Here is a 23,763-nt window from a genome sequence, read left to right on the forward strand (position 1 = left end):
TTACCTGTGGACCTTGCCGGAGAAATATATGTTATGGTAAGAATTTACCGTTGATAACGGTATTTCTCCTAAGTCCACAGGATCCACAGGGATCCCACCCTGACGCAAGTGATTTGAGGATCCTTTTAATTACTAACCTCTTCCTTCTTGTACGGAAGGGTGTGCAGTGTATTCTTCTCGCCTGTTTAGGGCTATCTATGATGCTCCTGTCTTGAGATTTGGGAATACAACTGATTTGCCTGAGCCAGGAGGCGGGGATATATGGACAGGCCCGTTGCATGCTGGGAGGCCGAAAAGCTTTGACCGATTGGTGCAAATCCGCTGTCGCTTCATCATATCCCAGTGTTATCCTGTGGATTCTGTGGACTTACCATAACGTATATTTTTGGCAGGTACAGTACCTTTTTTTTTATGGTCTGTACCGATATTTTACTCTCCAAACTTCCATTGAAAGTATTGGAAAGGGAGCGTGGCCATGTCCCCTTTACCCGTGGCTACGCCCCTTTCCTGAATTTGTACCGATTTTTATGTGTAAAATGTTGGAGGGTATGGTGCTTGCTCTACCCTAGCTACGCCACTAAGCAGCAATGTACAGCGTTTGTCTTTTGCAGCTTGTAGGTTTTAATTTATATATATTAAACGGACATTGGTTTACCAGTTATGTGTCTTGTGAATAAGCAGACTAACACTGAAAGACACAGAGGCCCTCATTCCGAGTTGATTGCTTGCTAGCTATTTTTTGCAGAGCAGCGATCAGATAGTCGCCGCCTCTAGGGGAGTGTATTTTCGCTTTGCAAGTGTGCGAACGCTTGTGCAGCCGAGCGGGGAGAAAAAGTTTTTTGCAGTTTCTGAGTAGCTCTAGACTTACTCAGCCCATGCGATCACTTCAGCCTGTCCGGTCCCGGAATTGGCGTCAGACACCCGACGCAAACGCTTGAACACGCCTGCGTTTTTTCTACCACTCCCAGAAAACGGTCTGTTGACAACCACAAACGCCCTCTTCCTGTCAATCTTCTTGCGATCGGCTGTGCGAATGGATTCTTCGTTTAATCCATCGGCCAGCGTCGATCCGCTTTGTACCCGTACGACGCACGTGCGCATTGTGGTGCATGCGCAGTAATAACCTGTTTGCTGCGCTGCGAAAAATGGCAGCGAGCGATCAACTCGGAATGACCCCCAGAGTCCGTTAGACCAGTGGTTCCCAAACTCTGTCCTCAGGGACCCTCCGCGTATTCCTGGTCTCCTCACAGAATTGCAAGTGAAGTAATTAGCTTCACCTGTGGATCTTTTGAAATGTTTGAGTGAGTAATGAATACACCTGTGCACCTGCTGGGTTACCTGGAAAACATGAACTGTTGGGGGTCCTTGAGAAACGAGTTTGGGAATCACTGAGTTAGACAGGTGTATGCAGTGTATTCCAGTGTATTCTATTTGCTTTGTGATGTCATCAACTGTGTTCTTTGGGCCACGGTAAGGTGTGGAATGGCTTAGACATGCCAGCCTCAATGCCTTCTACCAGCACTTTGTGTTTTCTCCTTTGCCTGGCTTTGAGCAGAGGTTGCCTTATCAAACCTTATAGGCCTTGCAAATGTGTTACCAGCCAATCATGCGTAGTCCAAGGAGACAGATCTTCACAAAGCTGTCCACGTGTAAGAGAGGGAGAAGTGAAACCATGGAATAAGGAGCAGCTCTTGTATTTGTTATTGGCACTCGCATTGTTTGTCTACATAACTGAGTTTGTGAAGGAGTGGACTGAGGTAAGAGACTTTTTGTACATAATAAGGATAAACATATGAGTAGGAGCAGCATCCATTGGTTGAATGCATTTCACAGAATTTTATAAATTGTCCATGTCAGATTCACCATGACAACAATTCAGTAACTTACAACACAACACAAGGTGAGAGTCTATAGATTACAATGTATAGGGAATGGGGGGAATGAAACGCCTATTCATAAATACACAGTCTTCTGGAACATCAATGACCAGTATAAGTACAGGTTGAGTATCCCTTATCCAAAATTCAAAATCCTACATTTTTGGGTCCCCTACTGAGATAATGACATATATATTATATATTATGTGTATATATAGATATATTAGATAGATATATACTATATTGATAGATATATATATATATATATATACTGTGTATATACAGTATATATATATATATATATATATATACAGATATATATATATATACTGTATCTCTAAAAGAGCAACAGAGAATTGAATCGACAAATTCTGCTCTGTGAATCACAGCTTTTCTTTTGGGAGACATTCTCCAGACTCTACTATACCTACTACTCTGTAAAGCTTCACATTAAGGGGTTAGATACAGGTGAACGGCGTCGGCATAACTACATCCCATATTAAGGCTTAGGACCTCATTCAGGGTGATTCGTAATTTACAGAAAATCGCATATGAGCGATTTTTGCCAAACTGCACATGTGCCGCACACGCACAGAGTGTGTGCACGCAATCAAAGTGCGATCACATTCCGGAAGGATGCGACTGCACTTTGGTTAACAGCGACGGCCATAGGGGGGTGGCGGCGTATGTCATTGCTGAGTCGTGGCAGCATTAACGGGGGTGAGGTCGGACGTCACACACAGCTGCTCCGATGGGAAAAATGACGGCGGACTGCCTGCATAGACAGCCTAGCTGTGGTTGCAGGGGTTTGTCCACAATTGCAGAAACCGCAATCTGAATGCGATCGCAATGCAATTGGATTGTGGTCGCAGCCATGCAGTGGGAGTTAGCATGCTGGGCGGCCCTCAGCATGCTACAGAAGGGATTGCAGATTCAGCTTTTTAGCAGAATCTGAAATCCGTGCAGAATAACCCTTAATACCAGCACCTGGATTGCACTGATAAGTGACTTTGCTTTCTCTGTTTATGACATGTTTTTTTACAGGCATGTGCATGGGTTAGTATGTGAAATAGCTGAGAGAATGCTGGATAGTTGCTGTATAGTTCCCAATTCCATGCAAAGAGGATGTTTTGTTATCAGATGAGAGAAAGTAATTATTTTTAAGGGCAGAGACAAAGCATTTTGCGCCTCATTTACTTAGGAATAAAACCATGTTTTGGACACATTTAGCGAATGGTGCTCCTAGCAGAGGTCTCATCTCATCCCCAACATCCACCAAATTGCACATGCCCCCTGCTCTGCTTTCAAAAAGGGCATGGAAGGCCAGAACGGTATCATGGGGTACATACCCAAATATAACTGTGGGGCTTGGCATTGCACTGTTCCGTAAAACTGCATAATTTGATGGAATCTGCTTCTAACTTATGCTGGGTACACCAGGGACATGCAGTCAGGGTAGGCAGGTAGTTTAATAACATACCTGCGTAGTAACATTGTGGGGGGAATTTAATTACCTGTCATACTCCCTGTCAAACTCCTGAGATTTTATATAACAATGATTAGAATAATACAAAGAAGATATTCATAACATAAACACTTCTTTGTTTATTGTAATCCTTTTTATAGTTAACAATTACCAGCTGAGAGATGAGTCCGCAAAAGCTCTGCCTTGGTTCTACAGTCAGTCACTGCTTTGCAGAGCTGGGGCCACACCATTGGCAGTAAAGCTGCACAGAAAGGGAGCTAATAGAGGCATGCCTCTGAGTGTGGGGGCAGGCCTTGTGTACTGATGGACACTTGGGTGTGTCATGTGACTAAGAAGTGCACTGTAGTCAGAACTAAGACAGCAGCAGCAAGAGAAGACACAGGGATGCAGGTAGGAGACTCAATGGACACTGTAGCTAAGTGTAGTGAGGGGAGAGTTACAGTGAGTAGGGGGTGAGACAGACTCCCAGCATTCAGACCCATCCCCATGTGTGCCTCCCCAACCATTCACCTAACCGCACGTCACTGGGGTACACACTGTGCAATATATCATTTGTACAGCCAATGAACGATACTATATATCATGTGTACTGTATGGGCAACTCGCCAACCAACCCATTATGTGGCCACAGGAACCACTGACAATGACATCACAAGGGGGCGCAGGGGCGTATTTAGCCATCAGGCCATCCCTAGATACATTATTACCGGTTGCCCCCCATCACGTCACTGCCCCCTTCATGTCGGGCTGGTCCTTATGTTTCCAGACTGCCAAAGCAGCCACAATCTTGCCCGCCCCCACCACCACCACCACACACACACACACACACACACCTACCTTACCCTGTGCCCATTGCACAGTAAAAAAATATAAGTTGTGATTACAAAAAAAGAAAAACAAAATTAGCTGGTCTCATCAAGCAAATTGTCTAGAAGGGCCCTCATGTAGGGAAGCATGTTGTGCTGCACCCCAATAAATGGCACCCCTAGGCACATGCCTCATGTGTCTAGTGGAATATCCACCACTGACTGGTTGGGCAAATTGAAATGCCCACCCAGTTGTTATGTCTGGAAAGACATATCGAGCGGCCGAATCATATTGGTCACTTGGTCAATGAGATGGTCAGTTTTTATTGGGCAAATCAATTAGAGCCTGTTTTTATCGTGGTGAAATTTACCCGCTATCATGTAAAAAACACAGGATCCAGGATAAGTTCCTGGAGCCATACGTTTTTGGGAACGTGGCCGCGAAAAAACTACCCTTATTGTGGATTTTGTCTCTCTTGCCTCTAGGCAGGTGAAACAAAATCCCGATAGTGCCGGCTATCGGGGTTAATTGAATTAATCCCGGGGATCAATTAGCTGCGGTAATTTATCGCAGCTAATTGAATTCGCCTCACAATGTTACTACGCAGGTTTGTTCTTAAACTACCTAACATTTGATGTCTGTCAGCATTTTGTGCGGGCATTAATGATAAACCATTACTTATACTACATAAATAAATACACGGAGATTTATTGGCAGGGAAAAGGGTCAGCTTTATTATATAGGATATGAGGAGGGAAATAATGGTGGTGAAGAAAGAAGGAACAGCCTGCTCATCACCACAATCTGGCGTAGTTGGGGGGCCTTCTGCCAGCCCACCACACACACTTAAGGTATCCAACCCCCCCCCCCCCCCGCTTAATGAAACAAAAGGCCTACCAGGACTGGTAGTACCGTTGACCCCAGTAGGGTAGAATCAGATGACCCGTACAGTATATTGGTGGGGAGAGCACCTCAAGATCTACTAGAGACAACCACTGCTACCGCTCCTTGCCGCAATAAAGCTGACAACCAAGACACAGTAACCGGATGGGTTGGCGAGAATGTACCCTACACAGAAACTACTGCAACAATTCCACAACTACACCCACAAACACACCCCTAAACAGGTGATTGGTTAACTACAAACTGGACACAACCGAACAAACACAAAAATACATTATCCCCTGAAAAACCAAATAAAGACATGCAAATACTAGGGGGCCTATTTAATATTTAAAAATATGGCTTGTTTTCCAGCATTTTATAAAGTACTGAGATACAGTGTATATTTCTCTTATGTCCTAGAGGATACTGGGGATCCATTTAGTACCATGGGGTATAGATCGGTCCATTAGGAGCCATGGGCACTTTAAGAATTTGATAGTGTAGGCTGGTTCCTCCCTCTATGCCCCTCCTACCAGACTCAGTTTCCATGCTGTCACGGAAAATAGTATTGCCTGTCCCTGGTGCAGCCTCCCTGAAAGACACGGCTGATCGTAGAATTGAGACCACACTCAAATCTTTGTACACAGCTGCTGGGGAGGCCCAGAGACCCACTATAGCATGTGTGTGGATCACTAAAGCCATTGCTAAATGGTCAGGTAACCTAATTGAGTGGTTAGATTCCTTATCTATGGGGGAGATTGTTTTACTCCTGCAACATATACAGGACTCTGTGAACTTTATGGTGGAAGCCATAAAAGACATAGGCTTGCTTAATGCACGCACCACCGCTATGGCAGTGTCAGCACGCAGGGGCTTATGGCTACACCAGTGGACTGCTGATGCGAACTCCAGGAAAGGCATGGAAGGCCTACCATTTACAGGAGAGTCCTTATTTGGAGATGAACTAGATAAATGGATCTCCAAAGCTGCTGCAGGTAAGTCCACTTATCTTCTTTCTGCAGCTCCCCGAGCCAGGAAGGCCTACTCCGCTTCCAGTTTCCTGTCCTTTCGGACAGCCAAGTTTAAGGGCAAAACCAGAGGTGCTTCTACAGCCACCAGAGGCATTAGAGGTAAACCACGCAAACCAGCAACTGCCGGTTCTCAAGAACAGAGTTCAAGCTCTGCTTCCTCAAAGCCTTCAGCATGATGGTGGACCGCTATGCCTGGAAGACTGGGGAGTGGGAGCCCAGCTAAAAGTCTTCAGTCACATCTGGACAACTTCGTGCCAGGATTCCTGGGTCATAAATCTTATTTCCCAGGGCTACAGACTGGAATTCCAGGCGCTCCCACCTCACAGATTCTTCAAATCAAGCTTACCGGTTTCACAGGAGTCAAGTATAACTTTACAGGACGCCATTCAGAAGCTGGTGCAGACTCAGGTCATTGTTCCAGTTCCACCTCATCTGCAAAACAAGGGATATTATTCCAACTTGTTTGTAGTACCGAAGCCGGACGGTTTTGAACCTCAAGTCGTTGAACCCGTACTTACGGGGGTTCAAATTCAAGATGGAGTCTCTGAGTGCGGTGATCTCAAGTCTGGAGGAAAGGGAATTCCTAGTGTCTCTGGATATCAAGGATGCGTACCTTCACATTCCGATCTGGCCGCCTCATCAGGCTTATCTACCGTTTACACTACAGGAGTGTCGCTACCAGTTCCTGGCCCTGCCATTTGGTCTCTCCACGGCACAGAGGGTTTTCACCAAGGTGATAGCAGAGATGATGTTCCTCCTCCGCAAACAGGGAGTGAATATAATCCCGTACCTGGAGATCTGATAAAGGCACCGTCCAGGGAGAGGTTGTTGGACTGCATTGCCCTCTCAACCCAACTACTCCGGGATCATAGGTGGATTCTGAACCTTCCAAAATCTCACCTAGAGCCAAAACGGAGGCTTCCATTCCTGGGAATGATACTGGACAGTCGCAGAAAGTGTTCCTTCTGTTGGAAAAGGCATTGGTAATCCAGTCAATGGTTCGGGATAACCTGAAAATTATATTTTTATGGTGAAATGGTGCGCATTCAAAGAGAATTTTGCTGCAGACTATATTGACACCACAAAAAGCACAAACACTAGTGCTATAATGTTGATAGATTATGTAAAAAAACGGTATCTATAGTGAGCACTATTCTCTTTAAAGGAGATTTACAATCCAATTAGACAAGTCTGGTTTGTATCAAAACAAAACGACATACATTTTATTTGGACAGACTACCATGAATCTAAAGTGACACAGTGCACATATTCATGACATAATTACATGAAACATGAAAATAAGTGAATAGGTAAAATGTAAATTATTGCACAGACCCTTTAGTAAACATTAGCATGTAAACATTTGGAAGCAGTCTTTTGTGCTTATAGAATAGAAAAAAGCAGAACTTTTGGCTCATACCATTTAAGGTATGTGGTGTGTGCCTTGATGTTAAAAAGCAGGTTCCCAGTAGGCAGCCCAGCAACACACCACACACTTTTCCCCAATAAGGATGGATTCAGCAGGAGAACAGGTAGGAGCCCTGGTTGTTAAAGTCCCGATATCACCATCAGCACAACGCGTTTCGGATAGGTCATCCTTTTTCAAGTGCATGGTTAGGTGTGTATCCTCTAGCGCTATTTAAACTCCAGGTCCAGAAATGTTCATTTCCCGGTTCCCGCAGTTTGTGTTCCATCGCTATACCGGAACTGGAAGTGTGCATTCCACCAGCCGCGGACGTCATATTCTAAAAGAAAAAGTAAAAGAGATTAAAAGGGAAGACTTAAGGGGGGTACTCACGGAGCGATATTCTAAGCAATCTGACTAGATTGCTTAGAATATCGTCATGATCGCTCCGTGTGTAGCCCCCTCAGCGATAGCGATGCGCGGCCCCGCACATCGCTATCGCTGCTGCTAGATTGGCCTGCATGCAGGCCAATCTAGCGGGTCGCTCACTTCACCCGCTGGGTGAAGTGAGCGGCCCCCCCATCTCCGCCCGCACCCCACACGCTCAGCACAGATCGCGCTGTACTGAGCGGCGGGAGAGATGTGTGCTGAGCGGTTCGCTCAGCACACATCTCTCCTGCATCGGCCCGTCTATATGGGCCTTTACTAAAAGAAAATAATAATAAAAGATCTCAAAAAAGTGATGCTTCTCTACAATGGGCATTCATAAGTCAATATGGATCCCATTTCAGAGAATTAGAAAAAAGTATACAAAGAAATTGGAGGGTACCAGTGGCGTAACTAGAAATTTTTCTCCCCCAAGCCAAAAAATTCTTCGCCCCATCCCCCATAATTGGCACTAGTAAAGGGACAAACATGCGCGCGCTGCAAAAAGGGGTGTGGCTTCGTTGAAATGGGCGTGGCATTGCAGGAAAAGGACTACCTTATACCCCAGTTTTGCAACCTGCATGCCCAGACGTTAGCCACCACAGGAAAGAAAAATAATCCTGATTCATGCCCCTTACATTATTTGTCATTTTTCCTCCTTATAGTAATGCCCAGTATACATTATGCCACATACTGCAATGGCCCTTAGACATTATGCCGCACACAATAATGCACATGACACAATATGCACACACCGTAATGCCCCCGACACATTATGCCACACACCGTAATGCCTGTGACACATTATGATAGGAATCGCAATGCCCGTTATACATTATGCTACACACTGCAATGCCCCTGATACATTATAGCACATACAATGTCTGTGACACATTATGACACACACCGCAATGACCCGGAGACATTATACCACATACCACAATGCCCGTGATATAGTATACCACACACCGTAATGCCTGTGACACATACCACAATGCCCATTATACCCTATGCCACACACCGCAATGCCCGTTATACATTATGCCACACTGCAATGCCCCTGAGACATTATACCACAAAGCCCGTGATATAGTATGCCACACACCGTAATGCCTGTGACACATTATGACACACACCGCAATGTCTGTGATACATTATGCCACACCGTAATGCCCATTACACATTAAGTCCTACAGTAAGGCTTCTAATTACTTTTAAATTACCTGCTCATTGCCAGGGGTTTCATGCTTTTGGTTCCATGCACGGTGCCAGGGGTTTTCATGCTCAGGGTGTCATGCTCGTTGCCAGGGGTTTCATGCACTGGGTGTCATGCTCGTTGCCAGGGGTTTCATGCACTGGGTGTCATGCTCGTTGCTAGGGGGTAGTGCTTGTTGCTAGGGCTGTGCTCCCAGTGCCACATATTCCCCCAGTGCCAGATATTCCCCCACAGTGTCAGGTACTCACATGCCCCAGTGCCAAATATAGCCCCCCCCCCCATGTGCCAGGTACACATATACCCCTCCAGTGCCACATATGCCCCCAGTGCCAGATATTCCCCCACAGTGCCAAGTACTCACATGCCCCTAATGCCAAATATAGCCCCCCCCCTATGTGCCAGGTACACATACCAGTGCCACATATGCCCCCAGTGCCAGATATTCCCCCACAGTGGCAAGTATTCACATGCCCCAGTGCCAAATATACCCCCCCCCCATGTGCCAGGTACACATATACCCCCCCAGTGCCACATATGCCCCCTCAGTGCCACATAAGCCACCTCCCCCAGTGCTCCGGCTCCCCCGCTGTTTTGTGATGGAGGGACACGACGTAGCGCGCGCCTCTCCTGTGTCCCTCCTGGGTCTCCGGCGTGTCTGTTAAAGGAAGTGCCGGTTCGTGAGCCAATCAGAGCTCACGAACGGCACTTCCTTTATTAGACCTGCCGGAGACCCAGGAGGGACACAGGAGAGGCGCGCGCTGTGCCCTCTGTGTCCCTCCTTAAAGCAGCGTAGGGTTAGTGAGAGCAGATTGACATGCGGACGCTCGTCCGCATGTCAATCTGCGCTAAAGCAGTGGCGGTGCCCCCGCAGCACCTCGCCCCCAAGCCACCCGAGGGTACTGCAGGAAGATCCCATCTTGAAACAGCACCATCCAAGTAGACCAAAATTTATCTATAGACGGGCACCATCCCTTAAAGATAAACTTGTAAAAAAACACTTTATATGAACCAAAATTAACTAGTGAGAGGACAAAGGGATTTCATAGATGCGGTTCATGTTTGATGTGCCACCACAAATAATCCCTTTAACTCTAAAAAAAATTTACAACATTTGAGGTAAAAAATACACTATAAACAGTTGTATTACTTGTTATTCCAGGAGTATAATCTACCTAATAGAATGCATGTGTCAGTTAGTATATTTTGGGAAAACTACTCGTAATTTAAAAGCCTGCATGGCAGAACATGTTTACAATATAAGGAAGGGGCATTTAAATCATCCTCTGTCATCACATTTTAAAACCGTACATAGAAATTGTGAATCCAATATCAAGAGATTTATTGGCATAGATCAAATAAAAGAGTCCATCAGATCCAAACATATTGACATACGTCTAGCCAAGAAAGAAATGGAATGGATATATATCTTAATACATTGGTCCCACATGGCCTGAACTCAAATTTAGAATTAAAATGGTTTATGATGTGATGTGTTAAAGCAATCTTTTAACCTGCGTGTTTTTTATATTTTTATCTTTCTCTTACGTCCTAGAGGATGCTGGGGACTCCAAAAGGACCATGGGGTATAGACGGGATCCGCAGGAGCTTGGCCACACTGAAAAGACGTTAACTGGGTGTGAACTGGCTCCTCCCTCTATGCCCCTCCTCCAGACCACAGTTAGACTTTGTACCCAGGACTGACTGGACACTCACTAGGGGAGCTCTCTGAGTTTCTCTGGAAAATACTTTTGTTAGGTTTTTTTATTTTCAGGGAGACCTGCTGGTTACAGGCTCCCTGCAGCGAGGGACTGAGGGGAGAGAAGTCAGACCTACTTCTACTTAGTTTAAGGGCTCTGCTTCTTGGGCTACTGGACACCATTAGCTCCAGAGGGTTCGATCACTTGGTGCGCCTAGCTGCTTGTTCCCGGAGCCGTGTCGTCACCCCCCTCACAGAAGACAGAAGCCAGGTGAGTATGCAGAAGACTTCAGGACGGCAGAAGACTTCAGTAACGAGGTACAGCGCATGCTCCCTCCCACACACTTCTCCAACGGCACTCGCAGGGCGCTGGGGGGGGGGGGGGTGCCATGGGCAGCAGTTACTGAGGTCTGGGAAGCCGGCAGAAACCGTTTTTCAGACCCCCGCCGGCATTTTCATTTTTCAAATTTGGCGGGCTGAAGCGTGCCAGGAAGGGGTGGAGCTTAGCCGCGCGGCTCACAGGCGCCATTTCTCCTCAACACGCGGCTGCAGGAGACGCTGGCCCGGGACCTCCAAAGCTCCACTAAAAGTAACAGGGAGCTAATCGGGGGGGCACAGGTTTGTGGTGCATATTATTGTCCTTTAAGCAGCGCTTTTCACATATATGCTTTTGGCGGGATATATGGCTGCTGGGGCGTGAGCTGGCATACTCCCTCTGTGTTTCTCCTTCCGGGCTTCCTTGTGGGCCTGTCCCCTAGCTGAGGCATTGTTTGTGTGTGTGTCGGTGGGTCAATACTCCGTGTCGACATGTCTGAGGCTGAATGTTATTCACCGGAGGAAGTTATTGGGGGAGCAGATGCGGGTCTGGAATTGGCTCTGTCGGTGCAGCCGACACCTGATTTACTCACATTGTTAAATACAATTAATACAAATGTGTCTTCTTTGTCAAAGAGGTTAGATAAATCTGAGTCACAGACACAGGTGGGGAAAAAATCCATGGAGGATGCTTTGCCTCAGGTGCAGACCCCATCGGGGTCAAAAAAGCGGCCGTTTACTCTAGTGGTAGATACTGATACCGACACGGATTCTGATTCCGAGGTCGAATTTACTGAGGCTGCTTTACATCCATGATTAGTTAAGAGTATTCCGTACATGATTGTGGCTATAAAAGATGTTTTACGCATTTCTGATGAACCTGCGGTGCAGGAAACAAGGATTTGCTGAGGTGAAGTTTCCCCCCTCTCATGAAATGAATACTCTGTGAAAAGGCTTGGGAGTCGCCGGACAAGAGGTGGCAGATTCCCAAGAGGATTTACATGGCGTATCCTTTCCCCTCTGATGACAGGGAAAAATGGGAGGCATCTCCAAATGTTGACAAAGCTCTATCTCGTTTGTCTAAGAAGGTGGCGCTTCCGCCTCCTGACACGGCAGCTCTCAAGGATCCGGCGGATCGCAAGCTGGAGACGTCTCTGAAGTCCATTTTCACTAATACGGGTGCATTGCTCAGACCTGCTGTGGCGTCGGTATGGGTGAGTAGTGCTATTGCTAAATGGGCTGAGAATTTAGCTGCTGATATGGATACCCTTGATAAAGATAATGTTATTTTGACTCTTGCTTATATCAAGGACTCTGCAGATTACCTGAAGGATGCGGCGAGGGATGTTGGTCTCTTGGGATCAAGAGCCAATGCCATGGCGATCTCGGCCAGGAGGGCACTGTGGATCCATCAATGGAATGCTGATGCCGACTCCAAGAGCGCTATGGAAGCTTTACCCTTCAAAGGTACTGTCTTGTTCGGGGACGGCTTGGCTGACTTGGTCTCTACAGCGACTGCAAGTAAGTCCTCTTTTCTTCCCTATGTTCCCACACAACAGAAAAAGGCACCACATCAGCAGATGCTGTCCTTTCGTCCAAATAAATACAAGCGTGGAAAAGGTTCTTCCTTCCTCGCTTCAAAGGGTAGAGGAAGGGGAAGGAAGTCGCCTGCCATGTCAGGCGCCCAGGACCAAAAGTCCTCCCCTGCCTCTACCAAGTCCACCGCATGACGCTGGGGCTTCCCTGGGGGAGTCTGGACCGGTGGGGGCCCATCTGCGGATCTTCAGTCAGGTCTGGATTCAATCAGGCCTGGATCCTTGGGTCATAGAGATTGTGTCTCAGGGATACAAGCTGGAGTTTCAGGAGATGCCGCCTCACCGGTTTTTTATTTCGGCTTTACCAGTGTCTCTTCCGGACAGGGAGGTGGTGCTGGCAGCGATACAAAAGTTGTGTCAACAGAGGATCATTGTTCCCGTTCCCCCGTCCCAACGGGGGGAGGGGTTCTACTTGAGCCTCTTTGTTGTACCGAAACCGGACGGTTTGGTCAGACCGATTCTGAATCTAAAATCTCTCAATCCATACTTGAAAGTTTTCAAGTTCAAGATGGAATCTCTTTGAGCTGTGATTGCCAGCCTAGAAGGGGGGGATTTTATGGCGTCAGTCGACATAAAGGATGCCTACTTACACGTCCCGATATATCCTCGGCATCAAGCCTTCCGCAGGTTTGCGATACAGGATTCTCATTACCAATTTCAGACGTTGCCGTTTGGGCTTTCCACGGCCCCGAGGATTTTCACCAAGGTCATGGCAGAAATTATGGTTCTCCATCGCAAGCAAGGGGTTACAATTATCCCGTACTTGGACGATCTCCTGATAAAGGCGAGGTCCAAGGAACGGTTGCTGAGAAGTGTGAATTTGTCACTGTCGGTTCTGCGTCAGCACAGATGGGTGCTAAATTTGCCAAAATCTCAGTTGATTCCGACCACTTGGCTGCCCTTTCTGGGCATGATTCTGGACACGGAGTTACGGAGAGTATTTCTTCCAGAAGAAAAAGCTCTGGAACTGCAGACGATGGTCAGGGAACTTCTGAGGCCGACAAGTGTGTCGATCCATCACTGTACTCGGGTTCTGGGGAAAATGGTTGCGGCGTACGAAGCCATTCCATTTGGCAGGTTTCATGCCCGGGTGTTTCAGTGGGACCTGCTGAGCAAATGGTCCGGGTCTCACCTGCACATGCACCGGAAGATAAGTCTATCTCCCAGGGCCAGGATTTCTCTCCTGTGGTGGCTACAAAGTTCTCACCTCCTAGGAGGGCGCCGGTTCGGTATCCAGGACTGGGTGCTTCTGACAACAGATGCAAGCCTCCGAGGCTGGGGCACAGTCACCCAAGGAAGAAATTTCCAGGGGAAATGGTCGCCCCAGGAAGCTTTGTTTCCACATAAATGTTCTCGAGTTAAGAGCCATTTACAATGGCCTGCTGCAAGCAAGAAGCCTTCTTCAGGGTCGACCTGTCCTGGTACAGTCGGACAACATCACAGCGGTGGCGCATATAAACCGTCAAGGCGGAACAAGGAGCAGGGCTGCTATGGCGGAGGCCACAAGAATCCTTCGCTGGGCGGAACAACACGTGAGCGCCCAGTCAGCAGTCTTCCTTCCGGGAGTGGACAACTGGGAAGAAGATTTCCTCAGCAGACACGATCTCCATCCGGGAGAGTGGGCTCTTCACCAAGAGGTATTTGCAGAAGTGACAAAGCGTTGGGGAATTCCGCTGATCGACAGGATGGCGTCTCGCCTCAACAAGAAGCTTCCGAGGTATTGTTCCAGGTCAAGGGACCCCCAAGCCAGTGCAGTGGACGCCCTGGTGACTCCGTGGTGTTCCAGTCGGTGTATGTGTTCCCTCCACTTCCTCTCATTCCAAAGGTACTGGGAATCATTTGACAAGCATGGGTTCAGGCGATTCTCGTCGTTCCAGATTGGCCAAGAAGAGCCTGTTATCCGGATCTTCAGGAATTACTTGTGGAAGATCCTTGGCCGCTTCCTCTAAGAGAGGACCTGTTATTGCAGGGACCATGCGTGTTTCCAGACTTACCGCGGCTGCGTTTGACGGCATGGAAGTTGAGCGCCAAATCTTAGCTCGTAAGGGTATTCCCGGGGAGGTCATTCCCACTCTCATTAAGGCTAGGAAGGAGGTTACAGCGAAACATTATCACCGTATTTGGAGAAAGTATGTTTCATGGTGTGAGACTAAATCGGCTCCTGCGGAAGAATTTCACTTGGATCGGTTTCTCCATTTTTTGCAGGCAGGCGTTGATGCAGGCCTGAAATTAGGCTCCATCAAAGTGCAGTTTTCTGCTTTATCTATTTTCTTTCTAAAGGAATTGGCTGACCTCCCAGAGTTTCAGACTTTTGTGAAAGGAGTGATGCATATCCATCCTCCGCTTGTGCCTCCAGTGGCACCATGGGATCTTGAGGTGGTTTTGCAGTTTCTTATGTCTTCCTGGTTTGAACCTTTGCGTAAGGTTGAGTTGAAGTTTCTCACTTTTAAGGTAGTCATGCTGTTGGCTCTGGCGTCTGCCAGGCGACTGTCGGAGTTGGCGGCCTTATCTCATAAGAGCCCTTACTTGATTTTCCATTCGGATAGGGCGGAATTGAGGACTCGTCAACAATTTCTGCCGAAGGTGGTTTCTTCGTTTCACATTAACCAACCTATTGTAGTACCCGTGGCTACGGATGCTGTGGTAGTGCCAAAGTCTCTGGATGTTGTGAGAGCGTTAAAAATCTACGTCGCTAGAACGGCTGTTGCCAGGAAGACAGAGGCACTGTTTGTCCTGTATGCTTCCAACAAGATTGGTCAATCTGCTTCTAAACAGACAATTGCACGCTGGATTTGTAGTACGATTCAGCAAGCTCATTCTTCGGCTGGGCTACCGGTGCCGAAGTCAGTAAAGGCCCATTCTACTAGGAATGTGGGCTCCTCTTGGGCGGCTGCCCGAGGGGTTTCGGCACTTCAGCTTTGCCGAGCAGCTACGTGGTTGGGTTCAAACACCTTTGCTAAGTTTTACAAGTTTGATACCCTGGCTGAGGAGGACCTCATGTTTGCTCAATCGGTGCTGCAGAGTCGTCCGCACTCTCCCGCACGTGTTGGAGCTTTGGTATAGACCCCATGGTCCTTTTGGAGTCCCTAGCATCCTCTAGGACGTAAGAGAAAATAGGATTTTCTCCTAGTCCGTAGAGGATGCTGGGTGCCCATCCCAGTGCGGACTGTTACTTGCAGTGTGTTCTTGCTGGTTAAATTAGTTTATACACGGGTTGTGTATTTTTTGTTTTCAGCTTGTTGCTGTTGTTATTTCATACTGTTATCTGGTTTACTGTTACTCCGGTTGTACGGTATGTTTGTGGTGTGGGCTGGTATATTTGTAGACCTTAGTTTAAACAAAAATCCTTTCCTCGAAATGTCCGTCTCTCCTGGGCACAGTTCCTATAACTGAGGTCTGGAGGAGGGGCATAGAGGGAGGAGCCAGTTCACGCCCAGTTAAAGTCTTTTCAGTGTGCCCAAGCTCCTGCGGATCCCGTCTATACCCCATGGTCCTTTTGGAGTCCCCAGCATCCTCTACAGACTAGGAGAAAAGGATTTACCGGTAGGTACTAAAATCCTATTTTTTTATGTATCTTTCTATGGATGAAATGGAAAATCACTAAAATGCAATGGATGGGATGGACTTCATGGGAATACTAAGTAAAATGTAGGAATACGGCAACTTGTATTAATGCTAATGTTTCTGAATCTTAAATCCATTATGTGAAATGAAACTAGACACCAGCAAGTTTTAAAAGCACTTGTATCAGGATGTAAATGTTTATTTTCCGGTGTTGCTTGGATATGAAACGCAGGCTAAGGGATGAATGAATCACCAACATCCACTTCCTGTGAAATGAGTCAATAAACATCCTTCTTTTACTTCCGCTGACATCTGTGGACGGTGGAATGCACACTTCCAGTTCCGGTATAGCGATGGAACACAAACTGCGGGAACCAGGAAATTAACATTTCTGGACCTGGAGTTTAAATAGCGCTAGAGCACAGGTTCTCAAACTCGGTCCTCAGGACACCACACAGTGCATGTTTTGCAGTTCTCCTCACAGAATCACAAGTGACTTAATTAGCTCCACCTGTGGACCTTTTAAAATGTGTCAGTGAGTAATTAATTCACCTGTGCACCTGCTGGGTTACCTGCAAAACATGCACTGTGTGGGGTCCTGAGGACCGAGTTTGAGAACCACTGCGTTAGAGGATACACACCTAACCATGCACTTGAAAAAGGATGACCTATCTGAAACGCGTTGTGCTGATGGTGATATCGGGACTTTAACAACCAGGGCTCCTACCTGTACTCCTGTTGGATCCATCCTTATTGGGGAAAAGTGTGTGGTGTGTTGCTGGGCTGCCTACTGGGAACCTGCTTTTTAACATCAAGGCACACACCACATACTTTAAATGGTATGAGCCAAAAGTTCCGCTTTTTTTCTATTCTATAAGCACAAAAGACTGCTTCCAAATGTTTACATGCTAATGTTTACTAAAGGGTCTGTGCAATAAATTACATTCTACCTATTCACTTATTTTCATGTTTCATGTAATTATGTCATGAATATGTGCACTGTGTCACTTTAGATTCATGGTAGTCTGTCCAAATAAAATGTATGTCGTTTTGTTTTGATACAAACCAGACTTGTCTAATTGGATTGTAAATCTCCTTTAAAGAGAATAGTGCTCACTATAGATACCGTTTTTTTACATAATCTATCGGGATGTCCTGAAGCCAACCCGGATATCGGTGCATCTATGCATTCGCCTTCTGGGGAAAATGGTAGCCTCTTACGAGGCACTTCAGACCTTTGCAACTCAATCTGCTGGACAAATGGTCCAGATCGCATCTTCACATGCACCAGAGGATCAGTCTGTCGCCAAGAGCCAGGATTTCTCTTCTATGGTGGCTTCAGACTTCTCACCTAATCGAGGGTCGACAGTTCAGAATTCAGAATTGGATTCTACTAACCACAGACGCAAGCCTCAGAGGTTGGGGAGCAGCAGTCACCCTGGGGGTGCAGTTTCAGGGCAGATGGTCAAGTCAGGAAGTTGCCCTTCCAATCAACATTCTGGAACTCAGGGCTATATACAATGCCCTTCTGCTGGCCTCATATCTACTTCAAGATCAAGCCATTCAAGTCCAGTTGGATAATGTGACGGCGGTCAAGTACATAAACCGACAGGGCAGAACGAAAAGCAGAGCAGCAATGTCAGAGGTGTCAAGAATTCTCCTCTGGGCAGAAAAACACGCAGTGGCGTCGTCAGCGGCCTTCATTCCAGGAGTAGACAACTGGGAAGTAGACTTACTCAGCAGACACGACCTGCACCCAGGGGAGTGGGGCCTTCACCCGGAGGTGTTCAGGTGCTTGACACGTCGGTGGATATCCACAAATCGACATAATGGCCTCTTTTCTCAACAAGAAGCTCAAGCGGTATTGTTCCAGGTCGAGAGACCCACAGGCAGTGGTGGTAGATGCTCTGATGACTCCATGGGTCTATCAGATGGTGTACGTGTTTCCGCCACTTCCTCTGATCCCAAGAAATCTCAAACGAATAAAAAGGGAAAAGGTACAAGCAATACTCATTGCTCTGGACTGGCCAATAAGGGCCTGCTACACGGACCTTCTAGAGATGCTCCTCGAAGAGCTGTGGCCTCTGCCTCTTCGCGAGGATGTTCTGCAACAGGGCCCGCTCGTCTATCAAGACTTACCACGGCTACGTTTAACGGCATGGAAGCTGAATGGCTGATTCTAGCCAGGAGAGGGATTCCTGATAAGGTCATCCCGACTATGATCCAAGCCAGGAAAGGGGTAACGTCTAAACATTACCACCGTATATGGAAGAAGTATGTCTCTTTGTGTGAGAGCAGACAATATTCGTGGAATTTCATCTGGGACGTCTCCTGCTTTTTCTGCGGTAGGGAGTGGATGTGGGCCTATGTCTAGGCTCCATAAAAGTCCAGATTTCGGCCTTGTCTATTTTCTTTCAAAAACAAATGGCTTCTCTCCCTGAGGTCCAGGCGTTCTTGAAAGGTGTTCTGCACATCCAGCCTCCCTTTGTGCCTCCCATGGCACCTTGTGATCTCAATTTGGTGCTGCAGTTCCTCCAATCAGACAGGTTTGAACCGTTACAGGAGGTTGACGTAAAGTACCTTACGTGGAAGACCATCACACTGTTGGCCTTGGCTGCAGCAAGACGTGTGTCGGAGCTAGGGGCATTGTCTCACAAGAGCCCCTACATAATTTTCCATGAGGACAGAGCTGAACTCAGAACTCGTCAGCAATTTCTTCCTAAGGTGGTGTCCGCTTTTCATATCAAACACCGCACACCCTGCACCCATTTAATTAAACTCACCTCTCTGTTGGCCCGGTGCTGGCTGCAGAGTGGCAAATATCACTCGAAAAATAGTCACTGCGGCTATAGAGATGTCCCTGTAATGCGACGCGGGCGACATGTTCACAGAGACCTGCGCATGTGCAGTAGGGTCTGGGACAATGCCAGAGTCTACTGTACGGCCGGAGAGGAGGAGGCACAATCGGAGATTACACGCAGGCCCCTTCCTCTCTTAAAGCTATTAAAAGAAAGAGTTGTGGAATATCTTAAATCAAACCACTTACAGGATCCAAAACAGCATGGATTTACTGGTGGTAGATCATGCCAAACAAATCCTATTGACTTTTTTGACTCTGTGACGAAAATAATAGATCAAGGGGGAGCTGTAGATGTAGCATATCTAGACTTTAGTAAGGCATTTGACACTGTCCCACATCGCAGACTGCTAAATAAACTTGAAAGCGTGGGGGTGGATTATAAAACGGTTAAATGGATAAGAGTCTGGTTGCAGGATAGGAAACAGACAGTTGTAGTTAATGGAGTGCAATCTATGGAGGGAAATGTTACCAGTGGAGTACCCCAGGGATCTGTACTTGGTCCAGTTCTCTTTAATATCTTTGTTGGTGACATTGCAGATGGTATTGATTTTGAAGGGAAGGTATGCCTTTTTGCAGATGATACAAAGATATGCAACAGGGTAGACACACCGGGAGGGGTAAAACAAATGATTGATGACCTAGGTAGGCTTGAGAAATGGTCAAGAACGTGGCAACTACAGTTTAATGCTAAAAAATGCAAAATCATGCACTTAGGTCTCAAAAACCCAAAGGCTAAATATAGTATCAAGGGTACTATAATGGAAACTACTGAGGAGGAAAGGGATTTAGGAGTCACTATTTCAAGTGACTTGAAGGCAGGAAAGCAGTGCAACAAAGCAATGTGAAAGGCAAGTCAGATGCTTGGTTGCATAGGGAGAGGAATCAGTAGTAGGAAAAAAGAAGTGATAATGCCACTGTATAGGTCATTGGTGCGGCCCCATCTGGAATACTGTGTCCAGTTCTGGAGACCATATCTCCAGAAGGATATAAATACATTAGAGAGTGTACAAAGAAGGGCAACTAAAATGGTGCATGGCCTACATCACAAAACGTACCCGGAAAGGCTAAAAGATCTTAACATGTATAGTTTGGAGGAGAGAAGAGAAAGGGGGGACATGATAGAAACTTTCAAATATATCAAGGGTCTTAACAAAGTTCAGGAGGGAAACATTCTTCAAAGGAAGAGAAATATTAGAACTCGAGGACATACACTGAGACTGGAGGGGGGGAGGTTCAGGGGAAATTTAAGGAAAAATTACTTCACAGAAAGGGTAGTGGATAAGTGGAATAGTCTCCCATCAGAGGTGGTAGAGGCTAAGACTGTAGAGCAATTTAAACATGCTTGGGATAGGCATATGAATATCCTTACAAAGAATTAGGGTTCAAAAAGGGTTGAGATTACATAAAGGATAAAAAAAAAAAAAGGGGCAGACTTGATGGGCCAAGTGGTTCTTATCTGCCGTCAAATTCTATGTTTCTATGTTAACCTATTATGGTTTCGGCTGTGACGGACACCTCTGCTACTTCAAAGTCTTCGAATGTTGTGAGGGTTTTGAAGGTGTATGTAAAGAGAACAGCTTGTCACACAAAATCCGACTCGCTGTTCGTTCTCTACGATCCCAATAAAATTGGGTGTCTTGCTTCAAAGCAGTCTATTGCACGCTGGATCAGGTTCACTATCCAGCATGCTTATTCCACGGCAGGAGTGCCGGTTCCAAAATAATAATAATAAAAATAATAATTTTATTTATATAGCGCTCTTTCTCCAATAGGACTCAAGGCGCTTAACAGATACATAGCATAATATAGTACAGAAAATAATGAAGTACATTTTCATAAAATACAGAAGCATGGAGATACTAAAGGGACACTATGGAAATGCTTGAGTAAACAGGAAAGTCTTGAGTCTACTTTTGAAGGATTCTATAGTTGCGGCTTCTCGCACTGTGCGGGGAAGTGAGTTCCATGGAGTCGGAGCCGCATGACTAAAAGCTCGACCCCCAGATGAATTACGGTAGATTTTAGGTACTGCTAAAAGTCCTTCATCTACAGATCGCAGTAATCGAGTGGGGCAGAAGCTGTTTCAGGTACCTTGGGCCCTGGTCATGTAATGCTTTGAAACTCAGTAAGCCAATCTTGAAGATGATTCGCCATCTTACAGGCAGCCAGTGAAGGGAGTAGAGGATGGGTGTTATGTGGCTAGAACGAGGCTGGTTGGTTAACAGCCTGGCAGCTGTGTTTTGCACCAGCTGTAAGCGTTGCAATTATTTTGCTGGGAGACCAAGATAGAGGGCATTACAGTAGTCTAATCGAGATGATACAAATGCATGTATGACTTTTGGCATATCATCTGAGGGAATTAAGTGCTTGATTCTGGCTATGTTCCTCAGGTGAAAGAATGAGGATTTGATTGTGGTTGATATCTGATGTTTAAGTGTCAAGCCACCATCCAGGACAATGCCAAAATTCCGCACACGATCACTGGTCTGTAATTCTGAATCCCCGAGTGTAATTCCAGTTGGTTGGCTATGCTGCAGTCTTGTCCTTTGATGTTGTGGTCGTATTAGAAGGACCTCTGTTTTATCCGGGTTCAGTCGCAGCCAACTGGCGCTCATCCACTCCTGTAGCTCAGCTAGACAGCCATTTAGGGTTGCTATTGGGTTATCAGTGCCCGGAGCAAAGGACAAGTACAGTTGTGTATCATCTGCATGGCAGTGGTAGACCAGGCCATGGCGCCTGATTATTTCGCCCAATGGGAGCATGTATACTGCAAAAAGCATGGGGGATAGTATAGAACCTTGTGGGACACCACATGGCAATGGCACTGGTGGTGATGAGTATAATCCAGACGATACTCTCTGTGACCTGCTTGTGAGAAATGATATGAACCAGCTTAGGACTGTGCCATCCAGACCACAGAAATGTATCAGTCGCTCAATTAGAAGACCATGGTCCACGGTATCAAATGCTGCCGAGAGATCCAGAAGGATTCATATTGAACAGTCACCTCTGTCTCTTGCCATCAGAAGATCATTTAACACACACACCAGGGCTGTTTCAGTGCTATGTCTTCTCCTGAATCCTGATTGAAATGGATCGTAAATATCATGGGTTGTCAGGCGGGTTTCCAGTTGATTTGCAACCACTTTCTCAATAACCTTTCCTAGGAAAGGAAGGTTTGATACCGGTCTGTAGTTGGTCAAAATCTGTACAGGCACACTCTACTAGATCGGTGGGTTCTTCTTGGGCGGCTGCCCAGGGTGTCTCGGCTTTACAGCTATGCCGAGCAGCTACTTGGTCTGGTTCAAACACGTTTGCAAATTTTTACAAGTTCAATACTTTGGCCTCTGATGACCTTCAGTTTGGTCAATCAGTTCTGCAGGAATATCAGCACTCTCCCACCCGTTTTGGGAGCTTTGGTACTTCCCCATGGTACTAAATGGATTCCCAGTATCCTCTAGGACGTAAAAGAAAATAGGATTTTAATTACCTACCGGTAAATCCCTTTCTCGTTGTCCGTAGAGGACACTGGGCGCCCGCCTGGTGCTTCGTTCTTCCTGCACTGTTACTTGGTTAAGTATTCTGGTTTGTTCAGCTGTTGCTGTTTATGTTTCAAGTTTGGTTAGCATTGCTTTCCTATTCTGTGTGCTGGTTCATAATGTCACCACTTTTCTTATCTATCCTTCTCTCAAAGTATGTCCGTCTCCTCGGGCACAGTTTCCTAGACTGAGTCTGGTTGGGCCATTCTTCCCCCCTCCCCTTCAAGTCCCATGAAGCAGGCAGGCTGGTGCCAACCAGTCCTGCCTGAAAATAACAGAGAAAATAAATGCAGAAAACTCTTCAGGAGCTTCCATAAGCGTGACCGACTCCCCCGGGCACATTTTCTAAACTGAGTCTGGTAGGAGGGGCATAGAGGGAGGAGTCAGCACACATTATCAAATTCTTAAATGCCCAATGCTCCTAGTGGACACGTCTATACCCCATGGTTCTAAATGGATTCCCAGTATCCTCTATGGACTACGAGAAAAAGATTTACTAGTAGGTAATTAAAATCCTATTTTTTTATTTTTGCCAGCAGTCACCACAACTGGAGGTTATGGCTAGAGTTTCTACCAACAGTGATGTACTAAGCGAAAGAATCCAATTCAGTTCACGAAAACACAAACCTGACAGACTTACTCTGCTGGACATGTCAGATGAAGAATCATAACAATCGCTTCTTTTTTCTTTGTGTCAGGTTTTATTCTCATGACGCATGTACTGTACTTACAATAAACTAGCAAAACAGCTTGGTTGTTGCCTTGGGGTATATTTACAGTCAGGGCTGCCATCAGAAATTATGGGGCCTGGGACTGACAAAATAGACAGCCCGCCCCTTCCAAAAAAAAGATTCTGATGCACCTTTGCACCCCTATATGATGTCATATATTGTGAAGTCAGATATGGGTGGAGCGTTACGGACCTGCAAGAACATTTCACAGAGAGCTGATGCACAGGGAAGGCTTAATTTAAGAAGTCCTCCCTGTGCATCAGCCCGCTGTTGTACACACTTGGAGCAGCTCTCCCAAGTATCAGTTGTAGGAACCAAGGGTAGGCCCCT

The 23,763-nt window shown here is 46.5% G+C and overlaps 1 long non-coding RNA gene across 1 annotated transcript; it reads left to right on the plus strand.

Annotated features, from left to right (window-relative positions):
- The first annotated feature begins 1,450 nt into the window (after positions 1–1,450).
- Positions 1,451–23,451, plus strand: LOC134947723 (uncharacterized). The gene is made up of 2 exons (XR_010182726.1): positions 1,451–1,757; positions 23,239–23,451. It is a non-coding gene; the product is annotated as an uncharacterized LOC134947723 (long non-coding RNA).
- The last annotated feature ends 312 nt before the right edge of the window (positions 23,452–23,763 follow it).

This window comes from Pseudophryne corroboree, chromosome 8 (assembly GCF_028390025.1).
Source record: "Pseudophryne corroboree isolate aPseCor3 chromosome 8, aPseCor3.hap2, whole genome shotgun sequence".
Classification (NCBI taxonomy): Eukaryota; Metazoa; Chordata; class Amphibia; order Anura; family Myobatrachidae; genus Pseudophryne; species Pseudophryne corroboree.